The sequence below is a fragment of the Hypanus sabinus genome, chromosome 12 (genome assembly GCF_030144855.1).
Source record: "Hypanus sabinus isolate sHypSab1 chromosome 12, sHypSab1.hap1, whole genome shotgun sequence".
NCBI lineage: Eukaryota > Metazoa > Chordata > Chondrichthyes > Myliobatiformes > Dasyatidae > Hypanus > Hypanus sabinus.
The window spans coordinates 46,608,771-46,631,937 of NC_082717.1; the positions used below are offsets into that span (position 1 = coordinate 46,608,771).

General features: G+C 43.1%; 1 protein-coding gene across 2 annotated transcripts in view; it reads right to left on the reverse strand.

Moving 5' to 3' along the window:
* The window catches only part of rps6kc1 (ribosomal protein S6 kinase polypeptide 1), a 146,770-nt gene that overhangs the window by 56,880 nt on the left and 66,723 nt on the right, over positions 1-23,167 (reverse strand). The gene's annotated exons all lie outside the window — the stretch shown is intronic.

The following is a 23,167-nucleotide window of genomic DNA, read 5'->3' on the forward strand; positions in this document are numbered from 1 at the left end:
GCAACACCGGCACAACTCAGGATGTGTGCTTAGCCCATTGCTCTCTTCCTTCTACACCCATGACTATATGGCTACACACAGCTCAAACACCATCTATAAATTTGCTGATGACACAACTATTCCTGGCAGAATTTCTGATAGTAATGAGAGGGCATACAAGAGCGAGATACATCAGCTAGTTGAGTGGTGTTGCAGCAACAACCACACACTTCACGTCAGTAAGACCGAAGAACTGATTGTGGACTTCAGAAGGGGGCAAGACAAGGAAAGACACACCAGTCCTCATAGAGGGATCAGAAGTGGAAAAATTGAGCAGTACCTAGATGTCAATATCTCAATATTGGGCCTAACATATCACTGCAGCTACAAAAAGAAGGCAAAACAGTAGCTATTTGGTAATGTCACCAAAGACACTCGTAAATTTCTACAGATGTACTGTGGAGAGCATTCTAGCTGGCTGCATCACCATCTGGTATGGGGGGGAGAGTGGTTACTACACAGGATCGAAATAAACTACAGAGAGTTGTAAACTTAGTCAGCTCCATCATGGGCACCAGCCTCTGTAGTATCCAGGACATATTCAAGGAGCGATGTCTCAGAAAGATCGCATCCATTATTAAGGACACCCATAACCCAGGATATGCCCTGTTCTCACTGCTACCATCAGGAACCTGAAGGCACACACTCAACAATTCAAAAAAACAGCTTCTCCTCTGCCATCTGATTTCTGAATAGACATGGAACCCATGACAACTACCTCACTACTTTTTTAAAACTTTTATTTTTTGCACTACATTTTTAATTTAACTATTTAATATAGATATACTGAGTGTAATTCATACCGTTTAATTATTATGTATTGCACAGTTCTGCTGCCGCAAAGACAATAAATTTCACGACATACGCCGGTGATATTAAACCTGATTCTGATTCTGATGACACAAATGGCACAAGTAATTACCATCTGTGAAAACCATATCCTTTTTGGCTACATTGCTACATGTTGGCTACAGTATTTAGATTTATTAATGCAAAATACAATGGTTTCATCTGTCAGTTATTGGACTAAGATTTCAACCACGCTGTCACATTTCAATCATGGTGTCAAATTCTAAAAATGTCAATCTTTTCACAAAATAAAATATTTCAAATCAATTTCTAGTGTATACCAAAAGTCAATAAACAAAATGTGTTATTTTCTTGCCAGTAACTCTTACAGAGCAGCTTCAAAATAAAGCTTTTTTATATACATCATTGTAGATAATGCCATCTATGCCCATGAATTACACACAAATCAACCTAAAACAGTGGTTCCCAACTTTTTTGGGGTTTCTGTCCCTTGACTATGCCTCTTCCCACCCTGTCTCCTGTAAAAATGCTTTTCCCTTTTTTCAATTCTTTCGTCTCTGCAACATCAGTTCCCAGGATAGGGCTTTCCTTTCTAGATCAGCAATGTCCTCCTTCTTCAAGAATAGGGTTTCCCTTCCTAAACTGTTGATGGAGCCCTCACCACTTATCCCCTCTATTTCCTGGATATCGTCACTCACCCCAACTTTCTGCAGTCTTAACTATGATAGAGTTCCTCTTGTCCTTGCCTACCACCCCCAACTTTCCACTTTGCACAGGAATTGTTACCTCTGTGATACCCTTGTCCCTTCACCCCTCCCAGCACATCCCTGCAAGGACCAAAATGTTACACCTACCCATTCACCTCCCCCATCACCTCCATTTAGGGCCCCAAACAGTCCTTCCAGGTGAGGCAACACTTCACCTGTGAATCTGCTGAGGCTGTCTACTGTATCCTATGCTTCCAATGCAGCCTCCAGGACATTGGTGAGACCCATTGCAATTTGGGGAATCACTTCATCATGTAAGTCTGCTTGATTGGCCAAAAGTGGAACCTCCTGCTGGACAAACATTTTAATTCCCATTCCAACATGTCAGTCCATGGCGTCCTCGTGTGCCACAGTGAGGCCAGCCTCTGGGTGGAGAAGCAACACCTTATATTCCATCTGGTAGCCTCCAACCTCTTGGCATGAATATCAATTTCTCCTTCACCTAAAAAAAAACTCCCCCCCCCCTTCTTCTATTCCCCATTCTGACCTCTTACTTCTTCTTACCTGCCTATTACCTCCCCCTGGTGCCGCTCCCCCTTCCCTGTCTCCAATGGTCCACTCTTTTGCCATCAGATTCCTTCCCCTCAAGTTCTTTAGCTTTCCTACCCACCTGATCATCCAACTTGCCCTCCCCACACCTTTTTTATTATGGCATCTTCCCCCTTCCTTTCCAGTATTTTTCCCCCATGGATATTGTCTGATGTGCTGAGATCCTCTAGCATTTTGTGTGTGTTGCTTTGAACTTCCAGCATCTGCAGAATTTCTTTTGTTGAAGTATTTTATGTAGGACTGAATGATGTTTGTGCACCTAGTTGCTCACCAACATAAACCAGCTGGATTCACTGTTCCCTTCTGTGGAAAGCCTGAAATTGTAAAAATGGCTACTAATAACAGACTGCCCACAAGCATCATGCAAGGGGTCATCGGCCTTGACCCTCAGGCAGTTGGATCAGAAAGACATATTTACCTTCTACCTTCAGATCCTCTCATCAATGATAGTTACTTGACCAAGACACTACTTTCCAGCATTCTCAAAACATAGAACTGCCCCAGCAGGAAAGCACGCAAGTGAGGCAAAGCAACACTCCCTCATTACAAAATCTCTTAAAGGAAGCCTCAAATCTCTCAGAAGTACAAAGGCATTATAGGTCTTCCAGTGTGTAGTGACCAGCCAACAAGAAGAAAAATTAAAGGGAATATCGCAAAAAAACTTCTCACAAATACAGTTCTTTTGATGAAAGAATGAGCAAAAATTTGAATTGAATTTATTACTTACATCCTTCATACACGAGAAGTAAAACTCTTTATGTTATGTCTCTGATCAAATGTGCAATGTGCAATTATAGTAATTTATAATAAATATTATGTTCAATAGGATAGTCAATATAACATAGAAATACAGTTGTGTCAGCATGAATTATGCAGTCTGATGGCCTGGTGGAAGAAGCTGTCCTGGAGCCTGTTGGTCCTGGCTTTTATGCTGTGGCACCATTTCCCAAATGGTAGCAGCTGGAACAATTTGTGGTTGGATAACTCGGGTCCCCAGTGATCCTTTGGACCCTTTTTACACACCTGTCTTTGTAAATGTCCTGAATAGTGGGAAGTTCACATCTACAGACACACTGGGCTGTCTGCACCACTCCCTGCAGAGTCCTACGATTAAGGGAAGTACAGATCCCATACCAGGCAGTGGTGCAGCCAGTCAGAATGTTCTCAATCATGCCCCTGTAGAAAGTTCCTGGAATTTGGGGGGCCATACCAAACTTTTTCAACCGTCTGAGGTGAAAGAGCTGCTGTTGTGCCTTTTTTACCACACAGCCGGTATGTACAGACCACGTGAGATCCTCGGTGATGTGGATGCCGAAGAACTTGAAGCAGTTCACCCCCCTCAACCCCAGATCCATTTATGTCAATAGGGGTTAGCCTGTCTCCATTCCTCCTGTAATCCACAACCAGCTCCTTTATTTTTGCAACATTGAAGGAGATGAGAGCAAAAGGTTGTTGTCATTTATCATATAACATACAAGGTTCAATATGTTTCATATGTCATCTCAGTAAATGAGCTTTGAATCTGTATTGCGTGCTTCTTTGGTACAACATGCACTAGATACTATGCTAAATTCTACCAAGGAAATCTGCAAAAAAAAGGCCAAAAACACACCAGAAATAGCACTATGATAGTTTGCTTCCAGAATAATGTGCTAAAGATAGCATTTCACCCAAAAATAGTACAACTGGAATCACACTACGGCACAATAATCAGAGAAAGGCACCAGTCCTTAAAAGCATTCTTCCCAATTCAGCCAGAAAGTAGCATGAAGGAGGCAGCAGGAAAAGGGAACAGAGCTGCACGTCTCACTCACAAGGATTACAAATTCTCAAATTCAAAGTCAAAGACAAATTAAATTTATTATCAGAGTACATACATGTCACCACATACAACCTTGAGATTCTTCTTCCTGCAGGCAAACTTAGCAAATCTTAAAACAGTAACTGTAAACAAACTGTGCAAATGCAGATATTAATAAATAGCTGTAGCAATGTGCTACACACAGCCCTGAAATAACGACACGCAGTCGCTAAGTCGTTTCGAGACTAGTTTATTCAAACTTGGCGGCACTGGCATTTAATCCCTACCGCCCGCCCTCTCCGGGCGGAAATGACGTCAGAGGTGCATTACCAAACTCTCTCCCCCAATGTCCAGAACGTACGTGGACCCGTTGTTGTTGATCACCTTGAATGGCCCCTCGTACGGCCACTGTAGCGGTGCCCGGTGTCCGCCCCTTCATATAAACACAAACTTACAGTTCTGCAGGTCTTTGGGTGCATGGGTCGGGGTCCGTCCGTGCTGTGAAGTTGGTACGGGGGTCAGGTTGCCAAGCCTCTCACATAGTCTGTCCAGGACTGCTGCAGGTTCTTCCTCTTGCCCCCTTGGGACTGGTATAAACTCTCACGGGACGCACCGTACACCAACTCAGCTGATGAGGCATGCAGATCCTCTTTGGGTGCTGTGCAGATTCCAAGCAATACCCAGGGAAGTTTGTCCACCCAGTTAGGTCCTCTCAGGCGGGCCATGAGAGCCGACTTCAAGTGACGGTGGAAGCGTTCCACCAGTCCATTCCACTGTGGGTGGTAGGCAGTTGTGTAGTGTAGCTGTGTTCCCAACAGGCTGGCCACAGCCGACCACAGGCTGGAGGTGAACTGGGCGCCTCTGTCGGAGGTAATGTGAGCCGGTACCCCGAAGCGTGCTACCCAGGTTGCGAACAGTGCTTGGCACAGGAATCAGCAGATGTGTTGGTGAGTAGGACCGCCTCTGGCCACCTCGTGAACCGGTCTACCATAATTAGGAGGTACCGCACTCCCCGGGACACTGGTAGGGGGCCCACGATATCCACATGAATGTGGTCGAACCTCCGGTAGGTGAGTTCGAACTGCTGCGGCGGGGCTTTAGTGTGCCACTGCACCTTGGCTGTTTGGCACTGCGCGCACGTTCTGGCCCATTCACTGACTTGCTTGCGAAGTCCGTGCCATGCGAACTTGCTGGAGACCAGCCAGACAGTTGTCCCGATAGATGGGTGCGTCAAACTGTGTATGAAGTCGAAAACTTGCCGCCTCCAGGCTGCTGGGACAATGGGGCGAGGTTGGCCGGTAGCCACGTCGCACAGGAGGTGTCCTCTCACCTGGGCCTACGAGAAAATCCTGCAGCTGCAAACCCGAGACTGTGGTCCTGTAGCTGGGCATCTCGTCGTCTGCCTGCTGCGCCTCCGCCAGTGCTGCATAGTCCACCCCCAGGGACAGGGCCTGGACAGCGGGTCTGGAGAGTGCGTCTGCCATGACGTTGTCCTTTCCCAAGACATGCTGGATATCCGTCGTGTACTCGGAGACGTAGACAGATGTCGCTGCTGGTGAGCCGACCAGGGATCGGACACCTTTGTGAACGCGAAGGTCAACGGTTTGTGGTCCGTGAACGCGGTGAACCTTCTAGGAAGTACCTGAAATGCCGGATTGCCAGATACAGTGCCAACAGCTCCCGGTCGAAAGCACTGTACTTGAGTTTGGGTGGTCGAAAGTGCTTGCTGAAGAACGCCAGGGGTTGCCAGCGACTCTCGATGAGCTGCTCCAGAACCCCACCGACTGCTGTGTCAGATGCATCCACCGTGTGGGCGGTCGGAACATCCGTTCTGGGGTGCACCAGCATCGCGGCATCTGCCAAGGCTTTCGTGGCTGTAATGAAAGCGGCCGCGGCCTCCTCGTCCCAAGTAATGCCCTTGCCTTTACCCGACATCAGGGTGTACAAAGGGCGCATGATACGGGCTGCTGAGGGGAGGAAACGGTGGTAGAAGTTCACCATACCAACGAACTCCTGAAGGCCTTTGACCGTGTTGGGCCGGGCAAAGTGGCGGATCGCGTCTACCTTGGCGGGCAGAGGTGTTGCCCCGTCTTTGGTAATCCTGTGGCCCAGGAAGTTGTTTGAATCGAGACCAAACTGGCATTTGGCCGGGTTGATCGTGAGGCCAAAATCACTCAGGCGGGAGTAGAGCTGGCGGAGGTGGGACAGATGCTCCTGGCAACCACTGCTGGCTATAAGGATGTCGTCCAAATAGATGAACACAAAGTCCAGGCCGCGTCGCACCGCGTCCATTAGCCACTGGAACGTCTGTGCGGCATTCTTCAGGCCGATCGGCATTCGGAGGAACTCGAACAGGCCGAACGGGGTGATAAGTGCTGTTTTGGGTATGTCTTCAGAGTGCACCAGGATGTGATGGCATCCCCAGACGAGGTCTACTTTGGAAAATATTCTTGCCCCGTGCAGGTTTGCTGCAAAGTCCTGTATGTGCGGCACAGGGTAGCGGTCTGGAGTTGTAGCCTCGCTCAGTCTGTGGTAGTCGCTGCATGGTCTCCAACCCTCAGCTGCTTTGGGCACCATGTGCGGGGGGGGGAGGCCCATGGGCTGTCAGACCTCCGTACGATCCCCAATTCCTCCATCCTCTTGAACTCCTCCTTCGCCAGGCAGAGCTTTTCCGGGGGGAGCCTTCGTGCACGGGCATGGAGGGGTGGTCCCTGGGTCGGGATGTGGTGCTGTACCCCGTGTCTGGGCATGGCTGCCGTGAACTGTGGTGCCAGAATCGATGGAAAGTCCACCAGGATTCAGGTGAATTCATTGTCCGACAGCGTGATGGAGTCCAGGTGTGGGGCCGGCAACTTGGCTTCACCCAGGGAGAACGTCTGGAAAGTCTCGGCATGTACCAGTCTTTTCTCTTGCAAGTCGACCAGCAGGCTGTGAGCTCGCAAGAAGTCCACCCCCAGGAGTGGTTGGGCCACGGCGGCCAGTGTGAAGTCCCACATGAACCGGCTGGCACCGAACTGCAGCTGCACTGTGCGGGTGCCGTAGGTCCGTATCGTGCTGCCATTTGTGGCCCTCAAGGTGGGTCCTGGCTTCCTGTTGCGGGTGTCGTACCCCGTCGGGGGCAAGACGCTGATCTCCGCTCCAGTGTCGACCAAGAAGCGGCGTCCCTACTGTTTGTCCCAGAGGACAAACTGTTTGTACAAGAGGCTGTCCTGGTGGCCAGCTGCCATAGTCATTAGCGGCAGCTGGCCCTGGCCCTTGCAGGGCGGGCAACAATGGCGGGCTTTTGTGCCCCACCGCTGATGGTAGAAACACCACTGTTCACTGTCCTCCTCACTCCTGCCTCTGTGTTGTGTTCACCCCCCTGCTGGGCCTGGTCTGGTCCACTGTTGGGCGCATGGCCTGGTAATCTGACTGACCGACGCCACGCTCTCCCTCTTGGCATGTCTGCCCGGGCCGCCACCTTCCGGGGGTTGCTGAAATCTGCGTCGACCAGCAGCAGATGTATGTCCTCGGGCAGTTGCTCTAGGACAACCTTGCAATAGACTGGCATCCTATCCGGGAAGGAGTCTCCTACTCCGTCACCTTGAGCCATGGAAATCGGTATAAGCACCGGCCTGATGAGCCTCGCAGGCTCGGGACATACTTTAATAAAAATTTAAATAAATTTCTTTCATTGCCTGCTTACTGTATTTTGCTGAATATATTTCTGCCTTCCAGCTTTCTCTTTCCAGGAATTGTTCAGTCCTCAAGAGGACTCAGAATTTCTGTCACTTTAATACTCTGTCCCACCTAATTTCCATTGTTCCAATAATGCCCATCATAAGTCTGAGGCACAGCACCTCATCTCCTCTTTGGTTACAGTGAAGCCCTCCAGATACAATGGTAATCTCAACAAATTTAGGTAACCACCAACAGAAGAGATTCCGCAGATGCTGGAAATCTTGAGCAGCATACACAGAATGCTGGAGAAATCCACCGAGTCAGGCAATATTTATGGGCATAAACAATCAACATTTTGGGCTGAGATACCTCATCAGGACTGGAAAGGAAGGTGGAAGAAGCTTGAATAAGAAACATAGAAACATAGAAAACCTACAGCACAATACAGGCCCTTCGGCCCACAAAGCTGTGCTGAACATGTCCTTATCTGAGAACTACCTAGGCTTACCCATAGCCCTCTATTTTTCTAAGCACCATGTACCTATCCAGGAGTCTCTTAAAAGACCCTATCATTTCCACCTCCACCACTGCCACCGGCAGCCCATTCCACGCACTCACCACTCTCTGCATAAAAAAACTTACCCCTGACATCTTCTCTGTACCTACTCCCAGCACCAAGAAGATGGGGGGAGGGGATGGAGTAGGAGCAGAGATCATTGGTGGGATCAGTTAGCAGGTGATAGGTGAAACCAGGTGAAGGGGAAGGTGTTAAGTAAGAAGCCGGGAGGTGATAGGTGGAAGAGGCAAAGGAATGATGAAGAAAGAATCTGATAGGAGAGAATAGTGGACCATGGAAGAAAGGGAAGGAGAAGGAACAACCAGGAGAGGTGATGGTTGGGTGAGAAGAGAAGGGAACCACAATGCAAAATGAAAAAGAGAGAAGGAGGAGCAGAAGGAATTACCAGAAATTACAGAAATTGACGTTAATGCCATCAGGTTGGAGGCTACCCTGATGGAATATGAGGTGTTGCTCCTCCAGCCTGAGAGTGGCCTGATCGTGGCAGTAGAGGAGGCCATGGGATGACATTTTAGAATGGGGAAGGGAAATCGAACAGAAAAGCACGGCTACTGCAAAATCCTCCCTTTTGCAGTGAATGGATCAATGGAACAATTAGGTACACAGGCCCCTAGGGCCTAATGGAATCTATCCCAGGTTATTGAAAGAGGCAAGGACCTACTTTAGAACTATCAACATAATTACATCAACTTTTCTACTTCACCTTTGCTGTTTGATATCATTAGTGAGAATCTTTATGGTCTCAGTTGGCAACACAATTCAAGTATATTGTAAGCATTTCACTCTGCACGTTGTACTCTTCAACTTTCTTGATGCAGTTGTGATACGTGCATCCTTTGAATGATTAAATGAGACCCAGATAGATAAATTTGCTGATATCATAATGGCAGCATGACATCACACAGAATTTTGACCCTGGTCAGGCCAGAGCTTCATGAGACTGAAAGCAAAAAAGATTGCAGATGCTGGAATCTTTTTGCAGAGGCAAAAAGTGTAAGGCAATGCTTCAGGGCAAGATACTACAGAACTAAGGAGAACTGTTCAGTACACAGAACTGCTGTTACCACTCCACTATCACATCTAAAGACCCCTCGGTAGAAACACCACTTCAGGGTGTTGAAAATGTACCAGGCATCTCAAAAATCTAAATTCTCTGTGAATTATATAATCAATCACCAACCATCCTCCAACAGAAAAAATAATGACACAACTACACTTGCACCCCCGAAACAGATCTAACCCTACCCTACAAAAATTGTAACCACCAGAGATTCTGCAGATGCTGAAAAGACCTTTCATCAAGAAATTACAAAAAATGCTTTTCTCCCCTCAACCTAGAACACACTTGATATATCAAGCCACATAAGTACTTGCTCATCATCCTGAATATTCCCATAAATTAACTGTTTCTATGGGTAGCATTTTCTTCAAAAAAGGAACAAAATACAAGAACCTTGCTGCTCCCAACAGGCAATTTACAGCATTGTAAGTGTTTGACACAGAAACCCTAATCAATGGCCACTTTCCCCATAAATTACATGCAGTTTATTTGAATTCACAATATTTCTGATAGTTGTTTGTCAACATAAATTTTGTAAGTTGGCATAAACAATCAAGAGGTAACTATACATAAAAGAATTTGAAAAGACCGGAAATTTCCTAAAATGTGGATCACACAATATGACCTATACAATATAAATTTATGTTTGCACCAGCAGTCATTTTTACAAGCTCAAATTCTTAAAACAAAGATGAGCCTTTTCTGGAAGTGACTGTACAAGAGAAGCACTGACTGATTATAGACCATTTACTGCCATCCACAGGAATATTTGGCTCAATGCACACACCTCCAAACAGAGCAACATATCATTTTTATTTTTAAAAAAAGAACGTCATTTTCTACAACTTAATTGTTTACAACACCACTACTTTTCTACTTCTAATTAGGGTGCATTGTATTTTATCTCACTGCAATCTAAATAACTAACACTCGTGTCCATGTCATTTCCTGCCCTGCTTTCCTACAACAGGTATAATTCATTGGAGGATACTCAAGCAAACAATTTTAATTTTCAGAGTTCCAAATTTAGAATAATTAAGAAGTGTAAAACTAACAGCAAGGTCACAACTTCCGAGCACTCTCAAATGGAGTGTTTACAATGGTGATCTTAGCAGAGTAGCAAAAATAAAAGTATTCAAATGAGCACCTGAGATCAGGTATAAAAACAGCTCTCAAATGCACAAATTCTAATCTCCAATGCAAATTCCAAAGCTCCCTATCAGACAATGATATTTACCGGGAGTTTTGACAAATTTCATTGCATACAGAGATTTGGCAGGCTAACACTTAAAAGTTGTCACACAATAAAATACTACATTGTAAAGGCAATTTTCTTATTCGCAGCTGAAAGTCAGATTGGTTTAGCTACAGGTGAATAATAATTCCTGCCTGATTATAATCCAATACATACCATGTGAACATTTCAGTTGTTGGTGTTTAGATAAAAGTATAATCTGTATTTTTCATTGTACAGCAGCTTACTTAGCAAAACATTAAATCAACGTGAACTTTATCCGGCTATCTACAACATAATTAATTAATAGGCAACTAAAATCTTGAAAGCAAATAAACTTGTTTATAAGCATCAGCAGGCTATCAAGAAAAGATCCAAAACAAATAGATAGTGCAGTTATTATATATGTAGCCCAAAGCTACATCCCTTTTCATATGAAGAGAAGATGCAATTACATGTTCTTTATAGTTTTAGGAAAAACAAAAGTTTGTCAAAACTATCAACTTGGGAAGATGAAGCTATGTGTTTACATACATCTCACCAGCCGTACCAGGGAGAATCATTACCTTGATAACTGCACAGTTGAGTGGATGAGGACGTTGTCTAAACCGGACATCTTCATCTAATCAGGCCACCATTCATCCTTCGTTACATAAAAGTGCAATGTAATAGTAGCTACACACTGGACTGTGCTTCTGAAATTTGCCTCCACTGACTTAAATAGAACAGAATTTCAAAAAAGCGCACGCACACACACACACACACACACACACACTCACACACACACAAACACACACACACACACACACCTTCCCCCCCACCCCCCACCCCAGCACTGAGAGTTTAGCAAATTATAAATGTCCACCTCCATGCACTTTACCTTATGGAGATACAAGTGTGTAAATGCAACACTTGCTGAAATCAGAATATATTATGAACATATCAAAGTAACAACTGGGGAATGCTGATTTCACATTTTATTCAAGGCCACAGCTGAGAGACCCAAGCCAGTTTCAGAATTTAGCCTCATTTGAATTTTATCAGTGAGCCACAGATGTCACGCAGAATGCTAAACACTTCCTCAAACTGGAGCACAGTATCCTCATAAAAATCCTTTAACCGCACAGAAACTGACCCAGAATCAAACAGAGGGAAAATAAATAATTTCTGCCAAGAGGGGAAAAACAACTGGCAAGCAGAAACGTGTCTCAAGATTCCCCACAGAAACCTGCCTCTGTGTTTTAGCTCATCTGATAAGTAGCTGATACTCTGCGCTATTCAAATAATTAAGATGATGGAGTCCATTGGAGTTGGCAATGACACAAAGATAAATGGCAAAGTGATCAATACTGAGTTACTAAGGTTATTGATAGATGAAACAAAATAGCACAAATCCTTGCAAATAGATTGTTTTGCATGGAAATGAGAGGGATTCTCCTCGACCTAAAACAAAAAATATTTTCAATTATACAAGAACACTGCCATAGCTGAATGCTAACCTTAACAATCTATGCAACATATTCAAATGTGAATTTGCTTTGGCCCTCCCAAGGCAGGAGTTCAGAGTGTCTGATTTGGGTGACCAGGGTCAAAAGTTGTGATCTTGCTCATCACATCTTCACTGGCCTGTTCTCAAAGAGCTGAGTGTTGTCCATCATTCAGGTCCTTTACAACAGTGATCCCCAACCACCGGGCCACGGACCGGTACCAGGCCGCGAGGAAATGATATTTGTCGATATGAAACGATATGAGTCAGCTGCATTTTTCCTCATTCCCTGTCACGCTCACTGTTGAACTTGACCCCACGCGAGGTCATCAGTTGCCTAAACGCAGTGATACCCTCGTGCCAGGGATCACTGGTTGACCTCTGGTAACCAGCCGGTGAGAAGTGCTGTTGCTACTGGCCTGGAGCGTGGACAAATGGGTGCCGCCTCTAAACCTGTTTACTACACTGAATGTTCGTGGGGAACCCGGTGCTAAAATATTCGCAGACGGACTAATTCCGGCTCAGGGGACCTCCCAACCTTGTTCTCTCACCCCACCCACCGCACCTGGCCAAGGCGTCTGGCGGCGGGCGGGCAGGAGGCTAGAATTTGGACCCGGAGGCTGTCGAATGAGGCTATGAAGCCCTCAAAACTGCTTTGGCACCTTAAGCCCAAGCACCTGGCACTTAAAGACAAATCCGTTGAGTTCTTTGAGTAAAAAAAAGTGAGCAAGTGGGACAGAAGCAAGCGCTGAGAGCCACGAAAACTAAATTGTGGAATAGACTGGACATAAGGAACCCTCTTCGAGTATTACTGTCTCCCATCATCCCTCGATGGGACCGTCTTGTTGCAAGCTCCCACTGATTCACCAATAGGGGTGCCTTGCAATGATTTTATATGTTCATATGAGGAAAATATGCGCTGTGTGTTTAATATCCAAACGTTACTTAAAATGTTACAATGCTATTGAAGTTATAATTGACTTATCACTATATTCATGTAAGGAAAATATGTGCTGTGTATTTAATATTAAATTTATTGGATAAACCCTTTTAGAAACAAAATTGATTGTATTAGCCACTTATAAGTGACTTATCACCTATATTCCGTTCATAATGAACACTCCCCCCCCACCCCCGCCGGCCAGTCCACAAGCATATTGTCAATATTAAACCAGTCTGCGGAGCAAAAAAGGTTGGTGACCCCTGCTTTACAAGGTTGTGGTTGGTGATGTTCAGATCAGCCAGGAGCTCTGCCACAAAGAGTCGGAACAACAAACTTGGAGTGTTTTCTACAACCAGATTAATGTCCTTTGTCAGTGGGTGTGCTTCACTGGCCAACAGTCAGAACTCTTTTTTTAAAGAAGTAAAATGCTTTCCTGTGGACAATTAGAAATTCAAAGTCGACAGTGGCACAGGAAGCCGCTCAATCTGCGTTTGCCTCAATGAGTCCTGCGATGATCCTACCAGCTTCCTAGAGATGAAAAACCATCACCATTGAGCGGCAGCCCTGAACCAGTAGCAGCGTTCTGCGGTGAGATTCATTTTAGTCCTGAGGTCCTTAGTTCTGGAGCAGTTTTAGTTAAATGGGAGTAATGTTTTCTGAAGTATTCTGGGTTTCATATCTTAGCGGAAAGACTGTTGGTCACACAAGCAAAGTCAAAGTTCTTTCCCAGCTTTCAAGTTGTTCAGCTGGAAGACTGAAACATCAATCACAACAGCATTTGATCTGCGTTTTCATTTCCCATATATCCACCCAAAGAATACACAACCAGTGTCCACTTTATTAGGTACACCTGTACACCTGCTCATTACTGCAAATATCCAATTGGCTAATCAGGTGGCAGAAACTCAATGCGTAAAAGCAAGCAGAAATGATTAAGAAGTTCAGTTTCTGTTCAGACTAAACATCAGAATGAGGAAGAAATGTGATCTTAGTGTCTTTGATCTTGGAAAGTTTGTTGGTGCCAGATGGGGTGGTTTGAGTATCTCAGAATCTGCTGACCTCCTGGGATTTTCACGGACAACAGTCTCTAGAGTTTATGGAGAATAGTGCAAATAAAACCACAAAATAAAACATCTAGGAGCAGCAGTTCTGTGGGTGAAAATGCCTTGTTAATGAGAGAGGTCAGGGGAGACTGGTTCAAGCCGAAAGGAGGGCAGCTGTATCTCAACTAACCATGCATCACAACAGTGGTGTGCATTAGAGTATCTCTGAATGGACAACACGTCAAACCTTGAAGTGGATGGGTACAGCAGCAGAAAACCACAAACATACACTCAGTGGCCACTTTATTACATACAGAACATACCTAACTGGTCTAATGCCAAGGGCAAAGTTTAAAAATAAGGAGCGATGCTAGATACTTATCGTATATGGAGTCAATCACAAATCTCTTGAATTTTAAACTCAAGGAGATCTAGAGTGTCTTATTCTTATTACTGTAAGCTAGTCATATTTTCTTAAATGCTTCCAAAAAATATTAACAAAATAAATCTGAAGTAATTTAAGATTGTTTGCAATTCTTGCCCTGGTTCTAGTCCAGTCAGATGCTTGGGTAAAGTGCAGAAATACAGTTAAAAACATAGTCTAGAGATTCTACCATTAATTAATATTTTACAAATATTCTAAAGTGCTGAATTGCTGAACCGAAATAGTGACTCAGAAAGCAAGCTTCAGGGGAAAAATTGCTAATATCACCATAGACACAAAACAGGGCTTACTTCTGTTTACAACAAATATACCAGTCAAAAAATCAATTGAGAAAGAGAAAGTAATCAATAATTTTGAAAACCACATAGGAAACAAATAAAGAATATTTAAATCCCAAAAGAAAAACTTCTCATTACCTATACATATTCAGTAACTTGGCTTCCTTTAAATCAATAAATGAACTCAATCTTGTTTGCTATAAACTTATAACTAAAAGAGGAAATTGATGGAACATATGATATCTGTGAGGAAGAGTGTTAATAGTTTGAAAGATTATTTGGAGGATCCTCCCGGAACATTAACCCATTTATTATTTCATGCTAATAACTTGTACACAATAAATGAACTCTTCTACGTACATGAATTCCTCATGCTTCCTGTCCACCAGCAGAACTGTCCCAATAACAGTGACAAGTCCCAACATACAGGTAACACCATAGACTATAAGGCATAAGAGCAAAATTAGTTCATTCAGCCCATCAAGTCTGCTCTGCCATTCTATCATGCAGATTTATTATTCCTCTCAACCTCATTCACTTGCCTCTCCCAGTAACTTTTGACACACTGATTAATCAAGAACTTACCAGCCTCTGCCTTAAATACACCCAGTGACTTGGCCTGCACAGCTGTCTGTGGCAATGAATTCCACAGATTCACCATCTTCTGGCTAAAGAAATTCCTCCTCGTCTCTGTTCTAAATAGACTTTCTTCTTTTCTGAGGCTGTGCCCTGAGACTCAAGACTCACCCACTATAGGGAACATCCACTCTACATCCATTCTATAGGCCTTTCAATATTCGATAGGTGTCAATGAGATCCCCCCTCATTCTTTTAAACTCCAATGAATACAGGCCCAGAAGCATCAAATGCTCCTTGTCTGTCAACCCTTTCCTTCCCAGAGTCATTCCCGTGAACATTCTCTGGTCCCTCTCCAGTGCCAGCACATCTTTTCTTAGATAAGGGATCCAAAACTGCTCACAATACTCCCAAGTTTGTCTAACTGATACCTTATAAAGCCTTAACATCACATCTTTGCTCTTAGATGCCAAGGTTTGGCCTTGGAACCCTCTATATTGACTCCAGACCCCATGAAATTTCATGGCACTAGAACAAAAATGGGCAAGGAAAGTCTCCAGATTACCATCTGCAAGCTTCCCTCAACTAATGAGACAGTGTTTCTCCATATTGGAACAATACTTGGAAGTAGCCCTGAAAATAGCAGGTTCTCTGGCTGGGGATTTCAATGTTCATGACCCAGAGCAACTTGGATCAACCGTCAATGACCAATCCCCAGAAGGCATTTCTGTTGGACTGAGTCTGCAGCAGGTTGTGAGCAGACCTGTCAAGTTCACTGACCTGCTTGTTTCACACACTTATCCACTTGTTAAAACATGACTGTTGTATAGCCTTTCAAGACAAAGTTTGACATTCACCACGAAAACATCCTCTTTCGTTTTGTGTGACACTAGGATTATGCTAAATGCAACAGACACAGAACAGTTTTGGAAGCCTAAAACCTCCGCTACTGTGGACTTTCACCAGAAACAGAAATGTGTACCACCAAAATCAATAACCCTCCTGTCTCAGCATATCCTTCACTATCATTATACTTAAATCAAGGGATCAAATTCAGTTCAGTGAAGAAGAGCACACCAAAAGGAGAATTTTTTTAAAAATCAGATGCTAACCTTATGCAGCCATAATACAAAAATACATGCATTGCAAACCTGCCAACACAGCATACAAGAGACACAGGAATCCCATTACACAACAACTCTGCCACATCTAAATTCAAATGATGATAGACAATTAAGTAGTTAACTGAAGGGAAGGCTAAAAACATTGCCATTCTCAATTATGGCAGGCCAAAACTAAGGCTAGTGCATTTCAAAGTTCAAAGTTAATTTATTATCAAAGTCCATGTATGTCACCATATATAACACTGGGATTCATTTTCTTATGGACATATTCAAAAGATCTATAGAAAAATAACAACAACAGAATTGATGAAAGACCACCCTACTAGGGCATTCACAACAAACTGTACAAATACAAAAAGAAGAAATAATAATGATAACAAATAAATAAGCAGAAAAATAGAAAACATGAGATAAAGAGTCTTTGAAGGTGAGCCCATAGATTGTGGGAACATTTCAATGATGGGGCACGTGAAGTTGAGTGAAATAATCCACTTTGGTTCAAGAGCCTGATGGTTGAGGTGTAGTGACTGTCCCGGGACCTGGTGGTGTGAGTATTGATGGAAGTAGTGAGAAGAGAGCATGTCCTGGGTGGTGGTGGGGTCCCTGATAATGGATGCTGCCTTCCTGCGACAGTGTTTCATGTAAATTTGCTCAATGGTTAGGAATACCTTACCATGATGGACTGGTCTGTATCCACTACTTTTTGTAGGATTTTCCATTCAAGGTCATTGGTGTCTCCTTACTTGGCTGTGATACAGCAAATCAATATACTCTCTACTACAAATCTATAGAAGTTTGTCAAAGTTTTGCAACTTCCTTCAAACAGACAAGCTCAGTGAATGCTCCATCTTTGCTTCCTCCCAAGAATCACAGGAGCCCATCTTTAATCAATTTGATTTGCTCCATATAATGATCAAGAAACATTTCAGCAATGGATGCAGCCAAGCCTATAGACCTGCACTTCAGGTCTAGCTACACCTCTGACAAAGCTGTTACAGTACTTACCGTACATCTACTCAAAAATTATCTAGGTATGTCCAGTCTACAAAAAGCAGGTGCTACACTTTGTCAAAGGATGACCTGCAGGCCCATGGAGGGAAGAAGTTCCTTTTACTTCCTTTGGTAGAAACATATTTCCACCCACCACCCTACAGGTAAAGTTCTTGTAACAAAAAAGCTTTTAGCACAATGGTCTTCATAAATCTGGGCACTAACTACAGGAGTTTAGGATGTTGTGTTCAAGTTGTACAAGACTGTCACTGAGGCCATATTTGGAGTATTGTGTGCAGTTCTAGTCACCTACCTACAAGAAAGATATTAATAAGATTGAAAGAGTGCAGTCATAATTTACCAAGATGTTGCTGGGATTTGAGAACCAAAGTGATAAGGAAAGATTGAATAGGTTAGGATTTCATTTCCTGGAACACAGGAGAAATTGAGGAGAACTTATAGAGGCATACAGAAGTATGAAGGGTATAGGTAGAGTGAATGCAGAATAGACTTTGCTCACTTGCATGGTCATTAGTGAAGCAAATAAATTTATTTAAAGTATTTACCCAAAAAAAAAGTTTAAAATCCCTGGGAATAAATGCCCATCACTCATAATGCACTTAAAATAGCCAAACTGTGGGATGGTGTACTTACATTTCAGAAAGTGAATACCAGGCAAGGTCACAGGTGCAATGACCTAGTGTGCAGGTGCTGGTGCAGCTCACACAGTATTCTAGACTCCAATAAGAAAATCAGCAGGATCAAGTGCCTTAGTATATTCAAACAAACAAATTGTTTGCCTATGCTGTGTTTGCTGACAGAGTGTTCAAGGCACTACTGGCTTCTGGCTTGGTACACAGTGCCACATCATGTAAGTTCACATTTAAGTTCAAGTTTAATTGTCATTCAACCGTACACATGTAACAGCTAAATAAACCAGCACTCTTCCGGGGCCAAGGTGCAAAACAGTAGATACAGGCACGCACAGCAAACAACACATAGCACCTATAGTTAAGACTGTACAAAAGAAATAATAATATTATCCCAAGTCCTTGATTGTCATGGCCTGAAGATTGATGATGCATGCGATGTTGTCCTGGAGTCATGTTTCTGTAAAAACAAGCCCACAGTAAATCCAAGGCACTCAATCCTGCTGATTTTCTTATTGGAGTCTAGAATATGAACAGCACCAGCATCCGCACACGAGTGCAGCCATAAAAGAATACAATCCATCCTGTCTTCTGCCAAGCAAACACTAGAGGGCAGCACCAATGGGAGGGCCAGCCCCAATCCAACACGCTGTGCCTCTGTTCTCTCCCACACCGCCTCTGGTGTCTCCTCCCCGGGCGGCTGCAACAGGCGACACCGTGGCATGACGGCCTGGTCCATGCAACAACCAAGGCCGAGTAGCTCCCCGCCATTGGTCTCGCCAATGAACCCAACCTGTAGTTTTCTACATTACCAATGTCCAAAAGAGACTTGTGATCACAAGAAAAACAACCAAAACAATTGTTTGCATTATATGGGGGAACGCGCACTGCGTCCAACACCTTCTTTCCTGAGTGGCTGTAGCAGATGACGACATGATACTCAGCAATGATGCTGTGAAGCTCAGACATGATGCCGTGAAGCTCCACTGCTATCTTACAACTCAAAGGTGTGGTAGGCCTGCAGTATTTAGAGTTCTTCATATCCAGCAGTGTCTTGTGATTGTAAGCAAGACATAGAGGATGGACAATTGTACTACTGGTTGGACCCAGAGAGGTCACTGTGAGCATCATCTTATCGGAAATGGGATGTCATCTACATCAAAGGCCATAGATACAATTCTCAGCTAGGAATTGAATTTAGCCTTCAAGCCCCACAAGGAATAGAAGGAATTCAGCTCGAATATCTTCTCCAAACTGTATTCAGTGATCACTTCTGAAGTTGAACACAGGCCAAGCTCAGCTTGCTTGAATTCACTTCACTGTCAAATATACATTCAGGATACCCACTGAATACCTACATAGCTAACCTGCACATTGAACTATAAGAGCTATAAATATTTTAGGAAGATCTATATCAACTTTTCATTCCATAAAATAAGCAACTTAATAGCATACAGATCTCACGGAGTAGGCATGCAGGTTGTAATTTATTTTTCAAACCAAAATAAACATGTATTGGTTCCAAATGTTGCTGTTTTTATCCCCAACAAACCTGGTATTTTGCAGAAAACAGAATCAGAGCAGAAACAAAGTCTTTGAAATTGTCTCAGGGAGTAGCAATGATGGTAGGATTAAAGCAAATGTATGATAGGAGAAAATCAGCTGGAAATAGATTTGGACAAAGGCCTCCTAATGGCAACCTTTGTTGTTTCTGTAACCGTTCACTTACATTAACGTTGCTGCAGCTGCAACTCATACAGTTTCACTTGAATGAAAATATTAAGGCAAGAAACCACTCGCTTATTTTATTTTCATTCAACTTTACTGCAATTATTTTGTAAACTGCGTGCACAACAATACTCTAAACATCTGGAGAAGCAGGTAATTAACGTGTCATACCAAATTAACACATTTAATACTAAGCCCATGCATGCGATCATAATTATAGCTGTTTTCTTCTAAATGATGATACTGTAGCTTAATGTTTGGTAGTGCACAAGTAGTGATTTTCTGCATATTCAGTACAAAAAGAGGGCAGACATAACTTGCCATGGTTCAACCAATGTAGTTCCCTTGCAACTCAAATTTCATAAAGTGCACACCACAATGTTTCCCTCTGTCATTACTACACATCAAATCACAAAAAGCTCCAGCAAATTCTATGAAAGTGTTCCTTTTACTTCCAAGCAGTTATAATAATGATTACAATTAGTCCATTAATTGAAAAACATTTTCTGTAAAGTACTGTACTCCTGGTGCTCCTGCTAAAATTGACTCACTTAGTTAATTTACATGTAGAGTAAGATCATTTCTGCAAATAGCACATTTAAATCAGTTTTAAAGAGTTACAATCAGATATTCTATTTGCAAGAGAAATTAAAGTATTCCAGACACATTTTTCTTTCACATATGGAAAGGCATTAACTGCAACTAATAAATCTTTGATTCTAGAAACAGGCCCATTAAAGATCGGGTTATCTAAGAGAGTGTGTACACAACTACTGGGCTTACTCACATACTGTAAAACATTGTTCGCATTGTTGCACTACTGCACTGCAAGTTTATTCAACAAGTGAGAAAAAAATCCAAAGGAAATGATGCAGCAAACATATAACAAAATCCTAGAAGTTCCTTAAACATACTCTGCATTGCCCTTGACCATATTTGAAAAGTCTTTAGCTGTCGTGATTCCCAACTTTGAAAGTTCGTTTGTAGTTCTCCAAATCTAACCTATTCACACTATGTTCAAAGGATTATTTATTATCAAAGCCTGTATCCATATACAACTCTGAAATTTGTTTTTTCCAGATAGCCACGAAACAAAGAAAGAACATGAAAGTCTTTCAGAGAGAAACATCAAACCCACCCCTGCACAAAAGAAGAACAGCATCTCGATCATCAACCCCCCCAAAACCCCTCCCAGAAAAACAATCCCCAAATCACCCTCCTACCCCTGCACAAAATAGCACAGGCCCCTCAAAATGTGCCCAGTCTCATCTTTGGACTTCTTTTCCTTTTCTCTCACCACAAGCCCAGTGCTATTTTCCCTTCACTCATACAAAACATCTTGGAAGTTGTGCTTATGTTAAAAGTGGTTTTGAGCTTTACAATGTTTGTCTGTATTGAAAAATAAACTTTTCTTTGACAGCTATAATTAACACTGACCATGTCTGCCTGAAGACCCATTGTTACTGCCACATTAACTGCCAAATACATTAATTCAAATATTCAGAAGATAATGCTCGTGAGTTGTCGCTCTAAGAGTATGAGACGTGCTATGAATTTGTGAGGTAGACCAATCCTATCCTCTCAAAACATTCATTTAACCTGAGCAGTGCACTAAACTGAAGCTTGGTATCTGCCACTGAATCAGTCATACAGTATCAAAACAGGCCCTTTGACCCACTGTATTGATGTCATCTCTAGAACCCCCTTACACAACTCCAAATTTCATACATTGGCTCTGTAGTCTTCAGTACCTTGTACCTAATTCAAGCATTTGCGTAGATGCTGTTAGGCAATGTGGTACAGATGCCAACCACCCCTTGTTAAATAAACAATATCCCTTCCCACCAGATTCCTTCTAAATCTCCTATGTCCCAGTCTTAACTAACTTAAACCTATGTTCACTGGGTGCAACAGAATTCTGAATGGGATGAGCGGCCTCATTCTACTGTTATGTGACCCTTATCTAAAATAGCTACAACCTTCTTTGAAATTCAGTACCAAATGCACCGGAATCCAGCTTCAATCAGTCTGCAGGACAAGCTAATCACTATGACAATAATAACCTAATTCCAGTTTCAGAAGTTGAGGACACAGCTCAGTTCAGCACAGAAACCAGCCCCTGCTGGTATACAGGGGCATGCAAAAGTTTGGGCACCCCTAGTCAAAATTTCTGTTACTGTGAATAGTGAAGTGAGTAGAAGATGAACTGATCTCCAAAAGTCATAAAGTTAAAGATAAAACATTCTTTTCAACATTTTAAGCAAGATTAGTGTATTATTTTTGTTTTTTTACAATTTTAGAGTGGAAAAAAGGAAAGGAGCACCATGCAAAGGTTTGGGCACCCCAAGAGATTGGCGTTCTCAGATAACTTTTACCAAGGTCTCAGACCTTAGTAAGCTTGTTAGGGCTATAGCTTGTTCACAATCATCGTTAGGAAAGGTCACGTGATGCAAATTTCAAAGCTTTATAAATACCCTGACTCCTCAAACCTTGTCCCAATAATCAACAGTCATGGGCTACTCTAAGCAGCTGCCCAGCACTCTGAAAATTAAAATAAATGATGCCCACAAAGCAGGAGAAGGCTATAAGAAGATAGCAAAGCATTTTCAGGTAGCTGTTTCCTCAATTTGCAATATAATTAAGAAATGGCAGTTAACAGGAATGGTGGAGGTCAAGTTGAGGTCTGGAAGACCAAGAAAACTTTCTGAGAGAACTGCTCGTAGGATTGCTAGAAAGGCAAATCAAAACCCCTGTTTGACTGCAAAAGACCGTCAGGAAGATTTAGCAGACTCTGGAGTGGTGGTGCACTGTTCTACTGTGCAGCGACACCTGCACAAATATGACCTTCATGGAAGAGTCATCAGAAGAAAACCTTTCCTGCAACCTCACCACAAAATTCAGCATCAGAAGTTTGTAAAGGAACATCTAAACAAGCCTGATGCATTTTGAAAACAAGTCCTGTGGACTGATGAAGTTAAAATAGAACTTTTTGGCCATAATGAGCAAAGGTAAGTTTGGAGAAAAAGTGTGCAGAATTTCATGAAAAGAACACCTCTCCAACTGTTAAGCACAGGGATGGATCTATCATGCTTTGGGCTTGTATTGTAGTCGGTGGCACGGGGAACATTTCACTAGTCGATGAAAGAATAAATTCAATTAAATACAGTACCAGCAAATTCTAGAAGCAAACATCATACCATCTGTAAAAAAGCTGAAGATGAAAAGAGGATGGCTTCTACAACAGGATAATGATCATAAACACACCTCAAAATCCACAATGGACTACCTCAAGAAGCGCAAGCTGAAGGTTTTGCCATGGCCCTCACAGTCCCTCGACCTAAACACCATTGAAAGTCTGTGGATAGACCTCAAAAGAGCAGTGCATGCAAGATGGCCCAAGAGTCTCA